The 22,186-nt window shown below is 39.8% G+C and overlaps 1 protein-coding gene across 2 annotated transcripts in view; it reads right to left on the minus strand.

Annotated features, from left to right (window-relative positions):
* LOC117424834 (carbohydrate sulfotransferase 8-like) overlaps nucleotides 1–9,420 on the minus strand; it is a 170,795-nt gene extending 161,375 nt beyond the window's left edge. Inside the window, exon 1 of one of the 2 annotated variants that reach the window (XM_058992577.1) lies at nucleotides 8,768–9,420. The gene's annotated coding sequence lies outside the window, so the exon portion shown is untranslated. Of the gene's footprint in view, nucleotides 1–6,608 lie in introns of both variants that reach the window. The other variant, XM_058992576.1, reaches the window with a different exon arrangement.
* Nucleotides 9,421–22,186: the final 12,766 nt, after the last annotated feature.

The raw sequence follows: 22,186 nt of genomic DNA on the forward strand, positions 1-22,186 counted from the left end.
CCACCTTCATTGTTGTGGGAGGACTGCTTGCCCCTCCCACCTCCACCAGCAGAGGGTGAATACCTGCTGGTTCCGACACCACCAGGAGCAGAGCAGCAGGAGCTGCCTCTGCCTCCGCCACTGCCCGGAGCAGAGGAGCAGGAGCTGCCTCTACCTCCGCCAGGAGCAGAGGAGCAGGAGCTGCCTCTGCCTCCACCACCACCAGGAGGAGACGAGCAGGAGCTGCCTCTGCCTCCGCCACTGCCAGGAGCAGAACAGCAGGAGCTGTCTCTGCTTCCCGCACCTCCACCACAGGGAGTACGGTGGCCGGAGCCCCAGAAAGGGGAGCTACCGGCTACAAAGACAGGGGGAGAGGTCAGGAGACCAGCATCCCCCGCAGCAATTTCGCTGCAGGAGTGGACCAGCATGCTGTCAGCCGTGCCACTACTGGCAGGGGTGCTGACAGCATTGCCAGCCATGGGCCCACTGAAGCCTCCCTTCCCAGCCCGAGACTTTGTCCTGGACTGCTGGGTTTTTAAGGGGGGAGGTGGCCATTGAGGCCAGGTGTGCTGCGCACAAGGGGGGGGTATATGTGGCAATGTGCCCCGCCCCTGTGTGCATTTGTGTGTTATGTGTTGTATGGTGCGTGTGTTAATGTTGGTGTATAGTCATTGGTACACGGGATATAAACGGGTCTGTGTTTCACGTGTATTTAAAAATGTATAATTGTATTTAGGCACGGGATTGCACATCACTGCACATGCATTTAAAGTAAGTAATATGCGCGCACGAGGTTGCACATAATTAATTCACGTGCTGGGATTCAAGTGAATAATTAATTAGTAATTGAATCCCAGCACAACAGTATAAATAGATGCACGTTTCATTCACTCGGGGTTGGGTGTTCAGGGCGAAGGAACGGGAGAGAGTGAGGAGATAATTAAAGTAAAAAGTAAACAATTGCTACGTGGTACGTGTTTGTTTAGTGTTCGTCCCTGTGTGTCAGTGTCTGTTTGTTTTGTTTATCTGTTTATTTTGGCTCAAGTGCCGTGTTCTGTTTTGTGTTTAAAACCCTTTTATTTTGCAATAAACCTTCTGAACGCTACCATTGCGTCTCAGTTTCACTCACCACTCAGCCAGCCTTGTGACAATCCCTAAACCTTGATGGTTGCTGTGGCTGGTTCTAACTCTAGTGATATTGGGTGCCAGGTTAATTTTATAAGCTGGAATGTCAAGGGGCTTAATCACTCAGTGAAACGCAATCGAGTGTTATCTCACCTTCAACAACTGAAAGTGGGCATTGCTTTTCTGCAAGAAACACATCTTCGAAATTCCCGTATGCGCAGGAGTTGGGAGGGGCAGATATTTCATTCCAAATTTCATGGCAAGGCTAGGGGAGCAGCAATTTTAGTACACAAATCCATTCCATTCATTGCCTCCCAGGTGACTGCGGACCCAAATGGTCGTTATGTTGTTGTCACAGGTACTCTTTATAACACCCCTTTAATTTTAGCTAATGTCTATGCTCCTAATTGGGATGACAGTCAGTTTTTCACTAACTTTCTTTCTTCCCTTCTTGATGTGCACACACTCCACCTCTTACTCGGGGGGACATGAACTGTACTCTTAACCCTAGGTTGGACCGCTCCTGCCTAAATCCAACAACCCCTTCAAAATCTGCTCTGATTATATTCGTTCATTTCTTGACACATATGGGGCTTCTGATCCGTGGCGCTTTCTTTTTCCAACTGCCCGGCAGTACTCTTTTTTTTCTCCTGTACATCAAACATACTCTCGTATTGACTACTTTTTTCTGGACAAAAAAGTGCTTCCCATTGTACATTCTTGTACGTATCAGAGTATAGTCATATCAGATCATGCGCCTCTGGTTTTGGAGCTTTTTTTCACAGGCAGGTGGCACCACGTCACCCTTGGAGGCTCAACCCCCTATTATTATCTGATCAAGACTTTGTCCAGTTTATTTCTTCCCAGATAGACTTCTTTCTGGATACCAACTCAACACCTGGGATGTCCTCCATCACTTTATGGGAAACCTTAAAGGCTTATTTACGAGGCCAAGTAATCTCTTATAGTGCTAGACTCAACAAGCTTCGAACAGGGTGGCTCTCAGAACCAACTGACCTTATTTTGCAGTTAGATCAGCAACATGCTCTCTCTCCCACTCCAGAACTCTATAAACAACGATTGTCCCTACAGACTGAATTCAACCTTCTCTTCACTAAACAGGCAGAGCAATTAATGATTAGATCACGGCATGCACTATATGAACATGGTGACAAGGCTAGCAAAATTTTAGCACATCATCTGCGTCAATCTGCTGCTTCACATTTGATCCCAGAAATTAATTCTCAATCAGGTCTGCCTACAACTGACCAGCAGGAGATTAATGATCAATTTAAAACATTTTATTTTTCTCTTTACAAATCGGAATCACCTGCCGATCCCGCATTAACCGATTCTTTTTTTGAGAGCCTTCCTGTTCCAGCGTTGGATCCTGACTCAAAAGCTCACCTGGAGGAGCCCTTTGCCCCAGATGAAATAACTCAAGCTATTAGGTCAATGCAGAGTGGTAAATCTCCTGGCCCAGATGGGTTTCCCATAGAATTTTATAAGAAATTTAGCTGTAGTTTGTCTCCCCTACTGAGCACCATGTTTGCTGAATCTTTTACATCTATGTCCCTACCGCCTACGCTGTGCCAAGCCTCTATCTCTGTACTGCTTAAACAGAATAAGAACCCTCTTGATTGTGGATCCTACCGCCCCATTTCGCTGCTTAATGCAGACTTTAAAATTCTTGCTAAGACCCTGGCACACCGTCTTGAGTCGGTTCTCCCCTCTATTGTCTCCTCTGACCAGAGAGGATTTGTGCAGGGCAGACACTTATTTTAACCTTCGCCGCCTGTTCAATATTATATATACTTCCTCTTCTCCCCTGCCTGAGGTTATTCTTTCATTAGATGCAGAGAAAGCTTTTGATCGTGTTGAATGGGACTACTTGTTTGCTGCTCTACATAGGTTTGGCTTTGGTCACAATTTTATTTCATGGATCAAGCTGTTATATTCCTCCCCTACAGCTTCTGTTCGCACAAATGATGTTCAATCCAAATACTTCTCTCTCCACCGAGGTACAAGACAAGGTTGCCCTCTCTCTCCCCTTCTTTTTGCAATTGCCATTGAACCTCTTGCAATATCCCTGCGTGTAAGTCAGGATGTAAAAGGAGTAATTCGGGGGGGGGGGGGGGGGGGCGCAATCAGAAGGTGTCACTTTATGCTGATGACCTTCTTTTATATATTTCTGATCCTATCTCTTCCCTCCCCATGCCTTAGTCATACTGGAACACTTTAGCAGGTTCTCTGGATATAAACTTAACCTACACAAGAGTGAATTGTTCCCTATCAACTTGGCAGCTCGTCGCTGTCCCCTTGAGAATCTCCCTTTCAAAATTGCATCCGAAAGCTTTACTTACTTGGGGGTCACAGTCACACGCTCATACAACAAACTCTTTAAATTTAACTTTACTCCCCTACTAGAGCGTATTAAACAAGACTTTCTTCACCGGTCCACTCTACCACTTTCTCTGGCAGGTCGCATCAGCTCGGTCAAGATGAACACACTCCCTAAGTTACTCTACCTGTTTCAATGTATCCCTGTTTTTATTACTAAAAGTTTTTTCAATACACTTGATCGGATGGTTTCTTTGTTTATCTGGAATAAGAAGCCTCCCAGAATTCGGAAAGATTTCCTACAAAGAATTAAACCAAGGGTTGGTATGGCTCTGCCTAACTTTCAATTTTATTATTGGTCGGATAATATCCGAAATCTATTACATTGGTCACATTTTCACCCCCGGCTGGACGGCCCTGCGTGGATGGCCATGGAGTCAGCCTCCTGTCGCTTTACCTCCCTGCCTGCCCTACTGTGCTCTTCTCTTCCCCTCTCGACTTCTCAGTTTAGTGTTAACCCATTGGTGTGTCACTCCCTCCGGATCTGGTCGCAGTTTAGGAGGCGGTTTGGCCTACAGTCCATGTCCATATCTGCCCCTGTTGATGTAAAACCATCTATTCCCACCCTCAGTGACTCTGCTTTTAGTCTGTGGTACAGAAGTGGTATTAAGTCTCTTAAAGATTTATACATTGACAATAATTTTGCATCGTTTGGCCAGCTTGTCCAAAAATTTAACCTACCTCAAACACACTTTTTTCGCTACTTGCAAATTCGCAACTTTGTTCATAATAGAGTGGTTCAATTTCCTCTACTGCCTCCCAAATCAATCACTGATTCGATTCTAGAATTCAACCCTGACAGTAGGGGCGTAATATCTAAAATTTATAACATTATATTGTCTCTGCATTGCCCTTCATTGTCCACTTTGAAAACCCTGTGGGAACATGATCTAGGACTCCAGCTAACTGATGACTGGGAATCCATCCTTGCTCGTGTGCATTCCTCTTCAGTTTGTGCTCGGCATGGGCTTATTCAATTCAAGATCTTACACCGTCTTCATTTATCAAAGGTCAAATTGTCCAGAATATACCCTGAATTGGATCCAGCCTGTGACAGATGCAAACTAGCACCAGCTTCTCTCATTCATATGTTCTGGTCCTGTCCCAGGCTGGCTCCGTTTTGGACCTCTGTCTTTGAGACCCTCTCTCAGTTCTTACCAGTGCCTCTTGACCCCACTCCACTCATTGCGATTTTCGGTGTGATTCCTGACAATGTTCCCTTAACAGGGCTGCAGTCGGACACCGTGGCCTTTGCAACTCTGCAGGCTAGACGCCTCATTTTGTTTGGTTGGAAACAGGCTGCCCCACTCTCACATGTTCACTGGATTAGGGATCTCATGTACTCCCTTAAATTGGAAAAAATAAAGTTTACATTAAGGGGATCCACTGCAAGATTTAATAAAGCATGACAACCCTTTCTCTCCTATGTTGACAACCTCAGATTGCCCTCCCCTCCATAATCTTCCTTTATAAAATTAATAATAATGAAAAAGCAAGCACGGCACTTTCTCTGTCTTTCTCTCTGGCTCCTTCCTTTCTTTCTCTTCTGTCTTTCTCCTCTTTCTCTTCTCTTTTATAACAATTATAATTATTATTAATCTTAAATCTCTGTTAAATTGTGTTTATGTTTCATCCTGCTTAATTTGTGAAATCCAATAAACAAAGTTTTAAAAAAAAATAAAATAAATTGTACTACACTAGTCTAGCTGTAAACAAAAGCAATTGTGGAGGCATTTAATAAATAATTGTTTTATTAAAATCAAACTTCTGAAAAGGCTACTTGTGATGGATTTGGGTTGTTACCACAGCTGAAGCAGGCAGGTGAGAGCTGGAATGGAGGCACAGAGACAGAGATGCGGTTTGAACACGCCGCACAGGCGTGCAGTATTTATTTACAAGACACAAACACCAATCCCGTACAATACCAACAACGAGCGTATTTGAAATAAAAAAAATGTTCTAGAAAGTTATAGAAATGCGTTCGAGTCCATCTGTGCCCTTGCCCTGTAATAACCTGTACTGCTACTGTTCATCTAACTTGTTTTGTACGGCTTATCTATCCTGTTTTTGTTCATCTAACTTGTTTCTGTACCGCATATCTATCTTGTTTTTGTAATCTAACTTGTTTTTGTACTGCTTATCTTGTTTTTCTCAGAATGTTATGGGAAAGGGATAGCTTACAGAAATGATTCACAGGGCGAGCCTCGAGAAAGTGATCTGGCCAATTACTCTCTCGCACGCGGAAGCCTAACTTGGTAAGCTATAAAGGACGGGTTCACCCCCTGCTCTGGTGAGAGTCAGCCGTGGGGATATGCGCAGTCCTGCTCGGTATTTTTGGAGACAGCTGCTTTCTCTTACTAGGGTCGAGGGGCTCTCCCGATCTGCTTGCAAGGGTAAGAATTAGTTCAGTTGCGTCTCATGGGTTGTATTGATCTGTGATTAATATAACCTTTGTTGAGGAGAGTCGGCCGTGAGGATATGCGCAGTCCTGCTCGGTAGTTTTGGAGACAGCTGCTTTCTCTTACCAGGGTCGAGGGGCTCTCCCGATCTGCTTGGAAGGGTAAGGATTAGTTCAGTTGCGTCTCTATGAGTATATTATATCTCTGATTAATATATTCTTGTATGTGTGTTTGTCTATTATTGTATCAAGGGTGTGAAATAAAGCGGACCTTATTTGGAATTACTCTGTGTAGTAATTGTCTTATTTACCTCCACATTAACTTCCTTTTAAATTTAAAGTAATTAAAATTTCACACAACAGTATTAAAAAGCAAAAATAAACACATTTACAAACAAATCAAATATAAGTATATACTAATACTAACATTCCTGGTTTTAGGAATTCAATACCAATGAGACCATCATCTCGGGACATTTCATCAACCAGACCATCACAAATACGAATCATTATTCGCCATTTTAAAAGTCGCTCAGCGCTCTCGTGGAGCAGAGCGTTAAGTCATTTAAATCTGCTCAGTGTGTTTTCTGAGCGTTCTCACTCTGAGCGGCTCACTTACTTAACGCGTCCACTGTGTTTACTTCCTAGTTTGGCAGACCTGACAGAGGATTTCTTATATTTATATGATGGTATTTAAGAATCTTACCTTATTATACTTACTTCTTTCTTTCTTTCTTTCTTTCTTTCTTTCTTTCTTTCTTTCTTTCTTTCTTTCTTTCCTTCTGTTTTTGTCTTTCTGTCTTTTTTTTCTTTTCTTAATATCTTTCTTTCCTTCTGCTTTTTCTTTCTGTTTCTTTTAGTTGTATTCTTTTCTTTCCTCTCCTTTCTGTTCTTGTATTATTAGATCCTTTAGATTTCGTAGTATGTTTCAGTGTCTATTTTTTACTCTTTTCTTCAGTTAATTCATTTCTTAAGTTATTATTTTTTTTTAAGATCATTTCTGGTCTAGATGTTAAGGAATGTGAAAAAACAGATTTATATTATATAAACATTCTGTTCCATTCAAAATAAAAAAGCTATTGTTGTTTTTTAAGAGCTCATTATTTCTGTGACTGCTCAGTTCAACTCTCTCTCTCTGTGTCTTGTTTAGAAAGATACAGACATTAAACAAGAATGCTGCCTCGCAACTAAATAATTGTTATTGGGTGTGTTAGCATAGTGCCATGCTAGATACTCAAAGACAGAGCTTGCTGATTTTATCATTCACAATGAACAGCAGAATTAATAAAGTGTCACACTTTGCTGTTATCACCAAAAAAGGCATTATGTGGTCTATTCGCTTGATCTAAACTGGCAAATCTGAACACCGCCATGGTTTAGATGATTAACTTTGGACCCTGTTTTAAGGTTATGAAAATAAAAACAAGTGATTGAGCCTTTATCTACACCTGGGATGTCCTCCATCACTTTATGGGAAACCTTAAAGGCTTATTTACGAGGCCAAGTAATCTCTTATAGTGCTAGACTCAACAAGCTTCGAACAGGGTGGCTCTCAGAACTAACTGACCTTATTTTGCAGTTAGATCAGCAACATGCTCTCTCTCCCACTCCAGAACTCTATAAACAACGATTGTCCCTACAGACTGAATTCAACCTTCTCTTCACTAAACAGGCAGAGCAATTAATGATTAGATCACGGCATGCACTATATGAACATGGTGACAAGGCTAGCAAAATTTTAGCACATCATCTGCGTCAATCTGCTGCTTCACATTTGATCCCAGAAATTAATTCTCAATCAGGTCTTTAACAGGGCTGCAGTCGGACACCGTGGCCTTTGCAACTCTGCAGGCTAGACGCCTCATTTTGTTTGGTTGGAAACAGGCTGCCCCACTCTCACATGTTCACTGGATTAGGGATCTCATGTACTCCCTTAAATTGGAAAAAATAAAGTTTACATTAAGGGGATCCACTGCAAGATTTAATAAAGCATGACAACCCTTTCTCTCCTATGTTGACAACCTCAGATTGCCCTCCCCTCCATAATCTTCCTTTATAAAATTAATAATAATGAAAAAGCAAGCACGGCACTTTCTCTGTCTTTCTCTCTGGCTCCTTCCTTTCTTTCTCTTCTGTCTTTCTCCTCTTTCTCTTCTCTTTTATAACAATTATAATTATTATTAATCTTAAATCTCTGTTAAATTGTGTTTATGTTTCATCCTGCTTAATTTGTGAAATCCAATAAACAAAGTTTAAAAAAAAAATAAAATAAATTGTACTACACTAGTCTAGCTGTAAACAAAAGCAATTGTGGAGGCATTTAATAAATAATTGTTTTATTAAAATCAAACTTCTGAAAAGGCTACTTGTTATGGATTTGGGTTGTTACCACAGCTGAAGCAGGCAGGTGAGAGCTGGAATGGAGGCACAGAGACAGAGATGCGGTTTGAACACGCCGCACAGGCGTGCAGTATTTATTTACAAGACACAAACACCAATACCGTACAAACCAACAACGAGCGTATTAAAAAGCAAAAATAAACACATTTACAAACAAATCAAATATAAGTATATACTAATACTAACATTCCTGGTTTTAGGAATTCAATACCAATGAGACCATCATCTCGGGACATTTCATCAACCAGACCATCACAAATACGAATCATTATTCGCCATTTTAAAAGTCGCTCAGCGCTCTCGTGGAGCAGAGCGTTAAGTCATTTAAATCTGCTCAGTGTGTTTTCTGAGCGTTCTCACTCTGAGCGGCTCACTTACTTAACGCGTCCACTGTGTTTACTTCCTAGTTTGGCAGACCTGACAGAGGATTTCTTATATTTATATGATGGTATTTAAGAAGCTTACCTTATTATACTTACTTCTTTCTTTCTTTCTTTCTTTCTTTCTTTCTTTCCTTCTGTTTTTGTCTTTCTGTCTTTTTTTCTTTTCTTAATATCTTTCTTTCCTTCTGCTTTTTCTTTCTGTTTCTTTTAGTTGTATTCTTTTCTTTCCTCTCCTTTCTGTTCTTGTATTATTAGATCCTTTAGATTTCGTAGTATGTTTCAGTGTCTATTTTTTACTCTTTTCTTCAGTTAATTCATTTCTTAAGTTATTTTTTTTTTTAAGATCATTTCTGGTCCAGATGTTAAGGAATGTGAAAAAACAGATTTATATTATATAAACATTCTGTTCCATTCAAAATAAAAAAGCTATTGTTGTTTTTTAAGAGCTCATTATTTCTGTGACTGCTCAGTTCAACTCTCTCTCTCTGTGTCTTGTTTAGAAAGATACAGACATTAAACAAGAATGCTGCCTCGCAACTAAATAATTGCTATTGGGTGTGTTAGCATAGTGCCATGCTAGATACTCAAAGACAGAGCTTGCTGATTTTATCATTCACAATGAACAGCAGAATTAATAAAGTGTCACACTTTGCTGTTATCACCAAAAAAGGCATTATGTGGTCTATTCGCTTGATCTAAACTGGCAAATCTGAACACCGCCATGGTTTAGATTATTAACTTTGGACCCTGTTTTAAGGTTATGAAAATAAAAACAAGTGATTGAGCCTTTATCTAAACTGTCTTGAAAATGTGTGAAATGTTATAAGGATTTTTAAATTATTTTAACAACGGTGGTTCCATGAATTTAATATAAAAGCTTCAGTATTCTTTTTCTACCCCCCTGCTTCATAGGGCTTACTATTAAGGTAGTTTTAGCTGCTGGTAAGCAAGTTTCCTCCCTCCTTGAAGCTTTCACAGGACACTCATGCAATGCTGGAGGGCCTAAATACCACCATTGTTTAAATGTATTTATTTATTTATTTATGCAGACTTTAGTTAAACAGGAAAGTCCAGCTGAAATTAAAATCTCCTTTTCAAGGGAGACCTGGTCAAGAAGCAGGCATATAATACCAAAAACACGCAAATTCAAATTTACCCAACCAATACAAACAATTTAATTAAATTATAAGAAACAATTTAGGAGCACCGGCCAAAGCAAAAACATGTCTCGGTTACATGGATGTCAATTTTTGTTTGAACTCCTTTAAATTTATTAAGACAGTAAGTTTCAGTTCCAAGCAATAAAACGAAATTCATTTTTTTCCAAATTCTGTACGAATATTAGGAACTGAGAAACTTAGGACTGAAGGACGAAGACACATCTTCACACAGAGTGTGGCGAGGGTATGGAATGGGCTACCAAGTCATGCTGAATCAGAATCACTTGGATCTTTTAAGACCCAACTTGGCAAGAGAGCATTCAGCGGTCGAAAGGTCTCCTCACATTCATACATTTTCTTATTAGATACTAATAGCAACACCTTACAGTAGGTTTATTATCATATTATATCCTAGGTATCTGAACCCTGTGACATGACCTTATCAACTGTGCAGTGTGATATGCCAGTAAGTTATAATGGATCCCTTTTCTTCTAACATTCAAAGCTTGGGTTCTATTCTTTCTCGCCTAAAAACGACCAAAAACAAAGTCTTTTGTCCAATTATCTATAGTCTAAAATAGTTGAAAGCAGCCTATCTGCTAAGTTCATAGGATCCAGTCTGGATTCAAAGTCCAAATTTTCCTGCTTGGGTGACATCATCCACAGAGTGATTTTACTCAATCATCTGGTTGGATGCCCCAGAGATATGTCTAATTTGCTGCATGTCGCGGTGGGGGATTCAGTCACTGCAGAGTGATGGGAATGTGTTTTGGTGGCTGGTGCAATAGGGGAGTTTTTATTCATACCAAGCAGATTATTTTGGTCATCAGAAAACTGATGCATGAAACGGATGGTAAATGCTGACATCCATCTTTTCTAGTACCTTGCATATTATTGAGAAAAGTAATGTTGCATGATTTCATAGGCAAATTACAGATATTGTAAAGACACAGAAAATGACTTCTTGTCAAATGTTTGTCATTGAATTTTAGTTTTTTTTTTTTTGTATTTCTAAATTCAGCACTATTGAGAGTTGAATAGTTATGGATGACAAATAACACTATAAATGTCACTTAAAGTGCAATGTGCTAAATAAATAATTCCACTAAATCTTTTTTTAAGATATAAGACATTATTAAAACAAGAAAAATTACTGTATATGAACATAATTTAGATATGTTATGTAACATCATGTGATCAAACAAAGTTATATTGTAAAAGTCTACTGGAAGCCATAATAGTAGTACAGTATTTCATGTTAGATTTTGAAATGTCACATTTTAAAATGTGTGTCAGTTTTTGGAAAACTACAAAGCGATATATAACTCAATATGTTAACGTAACATTATTCAGCAGGTTTCATTCGGCTTTATGAAGTAAAATGAGTTAATTCTATAGGATGATGCAAAACTTTTGGCCACAGCTGTAGTTAGAAGTCTGTACAACTGGAAGCTTATCAACAGTGTTTGGTTACTAGTGACTAATTTATGCAAGAACCTCTGGAAGAATTTCTCACACCTCTCAAAACTATGAAATCACACCCAAGAACTGCAGTGTCAAATCTGTCCCAGCATGCTAATTTTTATTAGTTGCAGCCTTAACACTTTTCATTGCATTCTTAAAGGAAGAGTAGAGACTCAGGTGGACTTCCAGCTAAAAGCAAGTGTTCATTTCTGTTTTACAGAGTTTCGCTTGTGGAAATCCACCTCACAGTCACACCTGCACCCCTTCCAAATCTGAACTCTGAGCCTTAGACCGGTATCCTTTTACAAGTTTACCATAGTAAAAACATGTATAACAAAGCATGGTAAGGCAAGGCTAATCACTGTAAAGCCCAGAGAAGAAAGCTAAAGCATATTAAAAAGCATGAAAAGAAATATGCAAAATGACTGTGGTAAGATATAAAAGGGTCATGTGCTCTCTCGTGTGCTCCTGGGCTCTGATTCCTTCAATCACCCTGGTCAATAACTCCAAATCCTTTTTTCTCTTCAATTTATTTTTTGTTCCAGGGAATGTAAAGCTATTAGAGGTTTCAAGGCAGGAGATACACCTACAAATATGATCATTTCATAAATCCATCATCAAAAGTCAAGCTGACCTTGGGCAAAGGATGGAACCCCCACATCTATGTTAACCTTGAGTGGCAACAAGCAATTGTAGCAAGCCAGGTACATTTAACCTTACCACTATTTACTGTCTGTGCCATGCTTTGAGGTAACCTCCTGTATCTTGTGACCGGCTCTGAATCTGCATTTTACATACAGTGCCTTGCAAAAGTATTCAGACCTCTGACCAATTCTCTCATATTACTGAATTACAAATGGTACATTGAAATTTCGTTCTGTTTGATATTTTATTTTAAAACACTGAAACTCAAAATCATGGCACATAAGGTTTTATGTTGGGAAATATTTTTAAGAAAAATAAAAAACTGAAATATCTTGCTTGCATAAGTATTCAACCCCTGTGCTGTGGAAGCTCCCAGTTTACACTGATGAAAGAAATTGCCCTAACGAGGACACAATTACCTTACCATTGGCCTCCACCTGTGAACCATTAAAGTTGCTGTCACATTTTCTGGATAAAAACCCCACTGTTGAAGGATCATTGGTCAGGCTGTGAATCTGAAGGAAAATGAAGACCAAAGAGCATTCTACAGAAGTTAGAGATAAAGTAATACAAATGCATAGATTAGGGAACGGGTACAAAATAATATCCAAGTGTTTGGATATCCCAGTGAGCACAGATGGATCAATAATTAGGAGGTGGAAGCTGCATCACACCACCCAGGCACTGCCAAGAAAAGGCCGTCCCTCAAAACTCAGCGCTCAAACAAGAAGGAGACTTGTGAGAGAAGCCACAAAGAGGCCAACAATCACTTTGAAGGAGCTACAGAGTTCAGTGGCTGGGAGTGGAGTAATGGTGCACCAGTCAACCATATCAAGAGCTCTGCATAACACTGGCCTGTATGGGAGGGTGGCAAGAAAGAAGCCGTTACTCAAAAAGTACCATCTGAAAGCACGTCTGGAGTTTGCCAGAAAGCATGAGAGTGACCCAGCTGCGATGTGGGAAAAGGTTTTGTGGTCAGATGAGACCAAGATAGAGCTTTTTGGCCAAAACTCAAAGCGCTATGTGTGGCGCAAACCTAACACTGCCCATGCCTCAAGACACACCATCCCTACAGTGAAGTATGGTGGTGGCAGCATCATGCTGTGGGGATGCTTCTCATCAGCAGGGACTGGGCATCTTGTTAAAATTGAAGGAAGAAAGGATGGAGCAAAATACAGGGAACCTGCTTCAGACCGCTAAAAAACTGAAGCTTGGGAGGAAATTCACCTTTCAGCAGGACAATGATCCCAAGCACAAGGCCAAAGCAACATTGGAGTGGCTCAAGAACAAAAAGGTGAATGTCCTACAGTGGCCCAGTCAAAGTCCTGATCTCAATCCCATTGAGAATCTGTGGCACTATTTGAAAATTGCGGTCCACAAGCATCGTCCAACCAACCTGAACAACCTGGATCAAATCTGCCAAGAAGAATGGGCCAAAATCACTCCGACACTGTGTGCAAAGCTGGTACATACTTACCCCAAAAGACTTAAAGCTGTTATTGCAGCAAAAGGTGGCTCTACCAAATATTAATGTGTGGGGGTTGAATACTTATGCAAGCAAGATATTTCAGTTTTTTATTTTTCTTAAAAATATTTCCGAACATAAAACCAATGTCACCTTACAATAATTGATTTTGAGTTTCAGTGTTTTAAAATAAAATATCAAACAGAACGAAATTTCAAAGTACCATTTGTAATTCAGTAATATGAGAGAATTGGTCAGGGGTCTGAATACTTTTGCAAGGCACTGATTATATATATATATATTGTAAGATAGTGTAGTCCTGGGGGAATGGGACTACATCTCCCAGAGGAAAACCTTAGTTTGGTTAATTGTTTTATTTAATTGGTTAAGTGTTTTATTGTTAATGATCCCCTGCACCTGGTAGTGATTGTAAATTAGGACCAGGTGCAGGGTATATAAGAGGTGCAGTCAGTCTGCACAGGGCTGCTGTATAGAAGGAGACAGGTAGAGTGTTCTGTGTCCAAGCAGCCACGGGAAAAAGTAAGAGTTTTGTAAAAATACTGTGTGTTTTTGTTTTGTGTTGTGGGGAAACGGCTTAGCCGTCCCACTTTATAGTCAGGGTGTTCCTGAGTTTTAGTTAGCGCTCCGAAGGAGCTAGGTGTTGTTTTGTGTTTATTTTGTTTTTGTGCTTATTAAAAATAGCACGTCAGCGCAGAAAAACCCATTTCTTGTGTGCTGGGTCAATTTTTAAAGGGGCAACGAACCCGAGTGGGGGCAATTTATTACAATATATATATATATATATATATATATATATATATATATATATATATATATATATTGTAAAGGATCCAATAGCTCAGTGCGTTTGTATCACAGTTTTCCCGTCCCACTCCGGCACAGTTGCACAATCCCACTCCGGCACAATTGCAGGCAAGTAAGTTTTATTTTCAATATTTACAACCATAAATCAATTTCTGGTAAAGTACTCGCCCTGTACGGGCCGCTGACTAACTCACTTCTTCAACCCTCTCTAAGCTACTTCAAGCTATGGAAATCGAAGAGCACTCCAGGGGCCTACAACTGTCGTGAGTTAGTCCGCAGGTGAGAACAGGGCAGCTCTCTCTCCTAGAGCTGTCCTGGGTTACAGGTAAGTGCAGGATGGATCCCGGTAACCCAGGTAAGTACACAGCAGGTTCCCTCCACTGGAGTAGTCCTGGAGCATAAGCATGTACTCAACAAACTCCCTCTGTTGGGGTAGACCTGCAACACTGGTAAGTCCAGGACAGGCTCCCTCTGCCGAGGAAAACCTGTAACACAGTAATGTCCAAACCAGCTCCCTCTGTTGGAGTCGATCGGTAACACAGGTAGGTCCCAGACAGGCTCCCTCTGCTGGGGTAGACCTGTAACACAGGTAAGTAGAAAACCAGCTCCCTCTGCTGGAGTCGATCGGTAACACAGGTAGGTCCCAGACAGGCTCCCTCTGCTGTAGACCTGGAACACAGGTAAGTATAAAACCAGCTCCCTCTTTTCCAGGTTACTGTTTCAATGTCTTTTCAAAACATAAACAACAGGTTTAGAGTTTATTCTTTTGGGTTACTATTTAGCGTCGCTTCAGGACGTAAGTAACCATTCCCCTTTGGGTTGTAACATAAAGCCCACACCGCCATTATGAGGGCGTATCGCCGCAGAGCTGAACCCAGCAGAACTTCTTTTTACATCCTTTAAAAGCGCAACTCTTCACATAACCCCGGTAAAAGAAAATAAATAAACTTTTACAACAAAACAAAAAGGCTACCTCAACAAGAGGAAAAATCGTGTTTTCTTATCACTAAACACTGCCAGGATTTAACATAACCCGATAGCTTTTACCTTGCGTTGTTTTCTCAAAGTACTTGCGTTTCCACACTACCTTCCTGTAGAACAGCAGGCCCGTGTTCCCCACACCCCTATGGCTCTGACCTGCCTCCTTTTAAACCCAGACCCCCCAATTAATTGGCACTAGGAGTCCTGGGTTGTGTAGTTCCTTTCCTTAAAGGCGCCGCTACCCTTTCCTCACAATATATATATATATATAAGCAGCGTCAAATGACATTTTTTTTAGTTTTAGTTACCGTCCATTTACCTGGACACAGGCTTGTATTTGAGTAATTGCAATAGAAATCATTAAAGCAACTTTAATTTTGTATCTGTTTATAATTCCATTACATGCGTTCTTAAAGGTATCATGCTATTTCTAGACTGCTTTTTTGCAAAAAGTAGATGACCATTTTCCCCTACAGTGTTAAAAAATGATCATCATCTGTTTTACATTTTAAGAACTGCAGGGAAATACCCTGCAGATTGCTGCAAAACTCAAGTATATTTTAAAGAGGTTGGAAGATACTCAATCAAAGAGAATAACCATTACTTACCACTATAGTGACTGATACTGTTGGGGTATATCAAAGTGATATACAACCTGGAATATCTCACATACTGGTTAAACCTAATCCCACATGTAAAAAGAATGTGTGATTGGTGTTTTACAAAGAGACATCAATAAATCAACCTATTATAATGCCTGGTTTATAACAAAACTGAATTCAAAGCATGGTTACCTTGGTTACACCTGGTTGCTCACACAATTTTTCACCCAGAGTCCACAGGAACGCAGAATGAGTCATGCTAGTGTGGTTTAAATCTTGTTCGCTGTGGCTTTTGGGTTATTGTGTGTCATCACACTTCAGCGACCCCCACTGATCCGGCTCCAGCGTTGCTCAGGCTCAGCAAGTGAAAACAGGAGATTAGCTTGACAGGGGCAACGGAGGTCCCCAGTAGATCTTCAGTACTCCAGACTGGTAAGTTGATTGCAGCAGTGAGTTGACTTTCAAAATGGGTGTTTCAAAATGGGTAGAATAACAGGGTTAATAGAAAATAGAAAAATTACAGAGTGAGTCTCTCTGCTCCTAACTGATTGGAAAGCGAGTTTTGTTTTTATTGTCCCTTAAATTTTAATGAACTTTACAATCTGTAATAATTCTTATTACAATTGCTTCATTGATTTTTATTGATTTTTTTATTGATTAGAAGTCAAGTTGGGGGGCTTTTTCCAGTGTAGGAGCTGCTCTTCAGTTCTAGTTGTCTGTCATACAGTACCATGGATCAGCCAGTGTCTTTTTGGAAGTAAGAAGCAGTGATGTGCAACTCTGGATTGAGTTTTCTTTTGTAATGCTATCCACCAGACCCCACTGGTGCTTATAAGAAGACTACACTAGCCTACCTTACATATGTCTATGGCAGGCAACTCAGATGAAAGCTCTTTAATACAGACAAGATATTTGATTAAACATCATAAAAAGCAGTTAAACAGAGTTCCGATAAGCTGAAATTGTCACTTGTCAGAATTCCAAAAGCAGCTTTGATTCACCCAACATTAGTTCCCCATTTGAGTATCATATTTTCCAATCACAATGCAGGATTTCTACCCATTGTGATTTGATTTCAGCATATAGTATAGTAACACTAGTGTCCCTAAATAACATGTCCCTATAGCAACTCCATATGATCAGAAGAAAATATTACATGTAATTTTCAGACATCTGAAATATTTCTAAACATCCATGGGAAAATGTTTCAGTGGGATAATTACAGTTGCCAGTGCTTCTGGGCTTTGAGTTCACAAGACAGCCCTTTCGACACTAAATAATAGAGGATAACACATTGAAAAATAAAAATAAAGGACTACGTCTCAGGACAATCCAAGGTAAATGTACAGCTCTGGCCAAATATTTTGCATCACCCTATATAATTAACAACATTTGCTTCATAAAGTCAAATGAAATCTGTTGAAAATGTTTAAGTTAACAGATTTAATTTACATACTGCTTTGTAGTTTTCCACATACCCAATGAAAAACTGACAAAAATGTGACATTTCAAACTCTAACATACTGTACTACTATTATGGCTTCCGGTAGACTTTTGCAATATCATTTTGTAGTTTCTTTCATTATTATTATTATTATTATTATTATTATTATTATTATTATTATTATTATTATTTGCTTATTTAGCAGACACCTTTGCCCAAGGCGACTTACAAAGACTAGGGTGTGTAAAGTAAGTATCAGCTGCAGAGTCACTTACAACAATGTCTCACCTGAAAGACAGAGCACAAGGAGGTCATGTGACTTGCTCAGGGTCACACAATGAGTCAGTGGCTGAGCCGGGATTTGAACTTTTCAAAAAATCCAACACCATTCAGAAAGCCTTTTTCTAAATGGAGATTCTAGTTGACTCAGAACAGCAATTTATTTTCTAACACCTGCAAATAAATAGAGAGAATTTCTTTACTTGTGAACAAGTACAAAGAAAACAGAAACATAATGTATATCTGTATTTCTATTCATCCCACCCTGCAGCAGTGTGGAGTAGTGGTTAGGGCTCTGGACTCTTGACCAGAGGGTTGTGGGTTCAATCCCAGGAGGGGGACACTGCTGCTGTACCCTTGAGCAAGGTACTTTACCTAGATTGCTCCAGTAAAAACCCAACTGTATGAATAGGTAATTGTATGTAAAAATAATGTGATATCTTGTAACAATTGTAAGTCGCCCTGGATAACGGCATCTGCTAATAAATAAATAATAATAATTGACTGTTAACGCCCACTTCTGTGAGCGAAGGCCATGCACAATCAATGGAACGGAAACCATCTTCAATTATGTGGATACAATAATCACCAATGCAGATGAGGTGAGGTTTAAGGCTTCATAATGGTTTGTGCACTGATAAAGAGTCACTTGGTTGCCTATGAAACAGTTATCTTAACTAATATATTCTTCTCATTGTTTAGAAACACTTTATATATCATTATCTTTTTCAGTCATCACATCAAGCCCTCTTGCAACACTGCCCCTAGTAGACGTAAGAGATAACACATTTGTTCTATGTGACATTTCTTACGAATGTGTTATTATGTCCACAAGACATGAGTATTGCAATGAAACAGGTTATGGTTAGACTGTGGTGTACCAGAGAAAACTGCTTGAGAGACTATTTGAGGCCTCGGGGGTGCTTTAAACAAGAGTTTTCAAAATTCAACAGGATTTGATGTCTGGAACAGATAATTGTATACAAAGTGATTCTAAACTACAAGAAGAATACATTAATTCAGTTAACTGTGATATTTCAGATCCGTAATAAGTTGCTCAATAAGATGCTTGTTTGCAGTGTGCATGGTCAGCAGTTAGCTCCCATCCTTTGTGCTGCTTGTGTATGTGTTTATGGAGCCTGCATTATTGGATTAATGAGCTTTTCCACTGGGGATCCATTCATTGCTAATAATGTTGAACTATGGGATTGAGCTCTGTGGCTTTAAATGTTGTACATCTTTGATTCTACGGTTGTCATGGACACGCTGGCTAGTGAAAGATGGTAAAAGTTTCTAAGATGTGCAGCCTAGGAGAACAGACATTTCTTTTGCACTGTACATGCTTTTAGATTTGTGTATTTAGACTTGTTGTACAAAGGTATCAGGAAAGCTGTGTGTGCACATTGGAAAATTAGATTTTGCCAAAATGTCAATTCCAAAATTATGTGGGCATCCACCATTAGAAATGATTGTATTGGATAATACAATAATAGCTGCTTTTTTAAATTTCAGTTTAGCCGTGTGTCCATGCCTCCTGTGTCAAGTTGAGAAAAGTTTAGATTTATTCCTTCAATACTGATCATAAAGTCATTTTTCTGCTCAGCTTAATTTCTTTTTTTTTTTAATTTAGTCTTCGGCAATTATTTGTATTATTTTCTTCCAATTTAGAATGTCCAATTATTTTTAGGCTCAGCTCACCGCTACTACCCCTGCGCTGACTCGGGAGGGCGAAGATGAACACACGCTGTCGTCCGAAGCATGTGCCGTCAGCCGCCCGCTTCTTTACACACTGCAGGCTCACCGTGCAGCCACCTCAGAGCTACAGCATCGGAGGACAACACAGCTCTGGGCAACTTACAGACAAGCCTAAAAGTACCCTGCCAGACCACAGGGGTCGCTGGTGAATGGAGGACATCCTGGCTGAGCTAAGCACCCCCCCCCCTCCGGGTGGCGTGCGGCCAATTGTGCACCGCCCCCTGGGAGCTCCCATCCACGGTCGGCAATTACAGATTATTGAAAATGGCAGTGTTGGCATCGTTTAAATCTAGTTTTGTTTTTTCAAAGATTTTTTTAATTTTATTTTTTTAACACAGAAACATATCAGGTAATAAATAACAAACAAATGCTGGTTCCCAAAGCCAGCTTCATGTTTTTACACTGTGCGTGTAGATAGTACTCTATTAGTATATCTTGTAAATAACATTATTCACCTAGGACTTACACATTTCATCATTGACCTTCATTATTCATTTAAATCGACTGTATACAAGTGTTTCCCATGTAGACTGATGATCAGATTTCCTTTCCAATACTGGGAATCCTCACCATCTGGACGCCAGTGTAGGCTGATCCCATTGGCGTAGCAGTTGATGATTTCATTTTCTGTAACTAGGCATCAGTTGTAAAACAGAACAGCATTTAAAAAGATTAAGTGACAATAGAGTATCTGTATTGTCAGCTTCTATGAAATAGAGATACAGGCCAAGGTTATCAATGGTAGGAATTTAAACATCAAGGTACTGCATAAGTTGTTTGGATTCAGACAAGCATATTCATTATTCACCAGATGTTTGGAATTAATTCTTAAACCTGATTGTAAAATAGAGAGCGAATAAGCAAGTGAATACATAATGGTTTTATAGTAATAGATGTCAGATAATAGATAATAAAAACAAGTACAATATGCAGACTCTGTGACTATCAAAGTCACAGTATAGGAGCCACGCTTACAATAATTTTTGTAAGGTTGTATGACATTTAAATGTGTGGCAGTTTTTTGCTGGTTTGTTTGACTGAATATTTTAAGATATATGTGCAGTTTATTTTGTGGATAATTCATTCAAAATGTCATAAATCGGGTAAACACTTTGAGGTAGTTCTCTTTTGCGCCTTGTCTCAAATTTCTCTTTTACTGCTCAAGTTTCAGAAATGTGTCTTGTTTGAAATATGTCTAATTTGTTTCTCCCTTTGTTTCTCCAACAATTGTAAAGAAAATGACAAGAAACTAAGGTATATGTAAAATAAACCAGATCACACAAAATAGCTTATTGATATTCACACTTATAATAATGAATGCTTGGATTTAAGTTCTTATCTTTAATTGACACAGTGTAACTGTTAATTACAACAATTGTGATTGTCAATGAATATATTTCGATAAATCAAAATGAGAAGCTAATGTGAAATTGAAAATTAATTATGATCTGTTTTTATGCTTAGTATTTTATTCTTAATTTATGTAATTGAGATATGTAATTGATACCATGTAGATTGACAATAACTAATCATTAGATGTCAAGTTCTAACTTAATTATGATCATTAGAATGTTAACTATTATAGTCTTAATCATTTGTGAATAGTGACCTCATGTTTAGTGCTAGTTAACTGAATGATTGGATCATATCTATATATAAGCTAGTGTGGTTCCCTTAAATAGTCATAATAATTAACTACCTGATGAAGACACATTGTGTCGAAACACGTCATGATTTTTTTTTGTTTTGAAAATAATGTCTGTTCAGAAATTGACTGTGTGTCCAAGTGTGTCTCTAAGCTGGTGGATTGCAAATCAACAAGAAAAATAAGGCTTGTTCAACTGCACAAAATTAATGATTGAGACCAACATTTAACTGCGACAGTTTATGACAATTATGACATTGCCTATATTTGTCAGTACCACTGTTAAAATTAAGCATTGTAGTGCATGGACAGTATCTCACTGCTTGGAATATATATATATATATATATATATATTGTAACATAGCGGGTTATGAGAAACAGCAGGGAGGGGGTTAAAACCTCCCTGCTATAGAAATGCTCTGTTTTGATTTGGATTGTTTAATTGTTTTGTTCAATTGTTTAATTGTTTTATTGTTAGTTATCATCCGCACCTGGGCGTTATTAGAAATTAGGCCCAGGTGCGGAGTTTAAAAGGAGAACAGGCAGTATGCTCGAGGCTGCTAAAGAGTAGGAGGCAGAAAGGAGTGCTCTGCTTCCTGGCAGTCCTGAGAAAGGTACAGTGCAAACCAGTGTGATTAAGTTTTGTGGTACAGGGAAACGGCTTAGCCGTCCTGTGATAGTTAGGTTCCTGCGTGTGTAGTTAATGCTCAGAAGAGCCAGGTGTTTGTTTTGTGTATTTTGTTTTACGTCTGTGTTTATTAAAAATATAGCGCAACCGCGCTGATAAAATCCAATTTCTCGTCTCTGGGTCAAGTTCTTAAAGGGGCAACGAACCCGAGTGGGGTCAATCGTTTACATTTGGTGTCAGAGTGTGTGGGCGCCCCTACGACCCTAGAAATGGAAATCATTGAGGAATTAATTGCGAGGATCAGCCGCAATACTGCTGCTCAAATACAGCAGACCGCAAAATTTGAGAGATGGGCGATAGACATGGGGTTGGCACCGCCAAAGACTCAAGAGCGGGAGCCAACCGAGTTAGAGCAGTTGATCCAGGCGTGGGAGGAGCCGGAGCCCAGATGGGAAGAGCTGCCGCTGCCAGAGCCCAGAGTGGAGAAGCCGCCGCTTCCGGAGCCCAGAGGGGAGGAGCCGCCGCTGCCAGAGCCCAGAGGGGAGGAGCCGCCGCTTCCGGAGCCCAGAGGGGAGGAGCCGCCGCTGCCGGAGCCCAGAGGGGAGGAG

Source organism: Acipenser ruthenus, chromosome 19 (assembly GCF_902713425.1).
Source record: "Acipenser ruthenus chromosome 19, fAciRut3.2 maternal haplotype, whole genome shotgun sequence".
NCBI lineage: Eukaryota > Metazoa > Chordata > Actinopteri > Acipenseriformes > Acipenseridae > Acipenser > Acipenser ruthenus.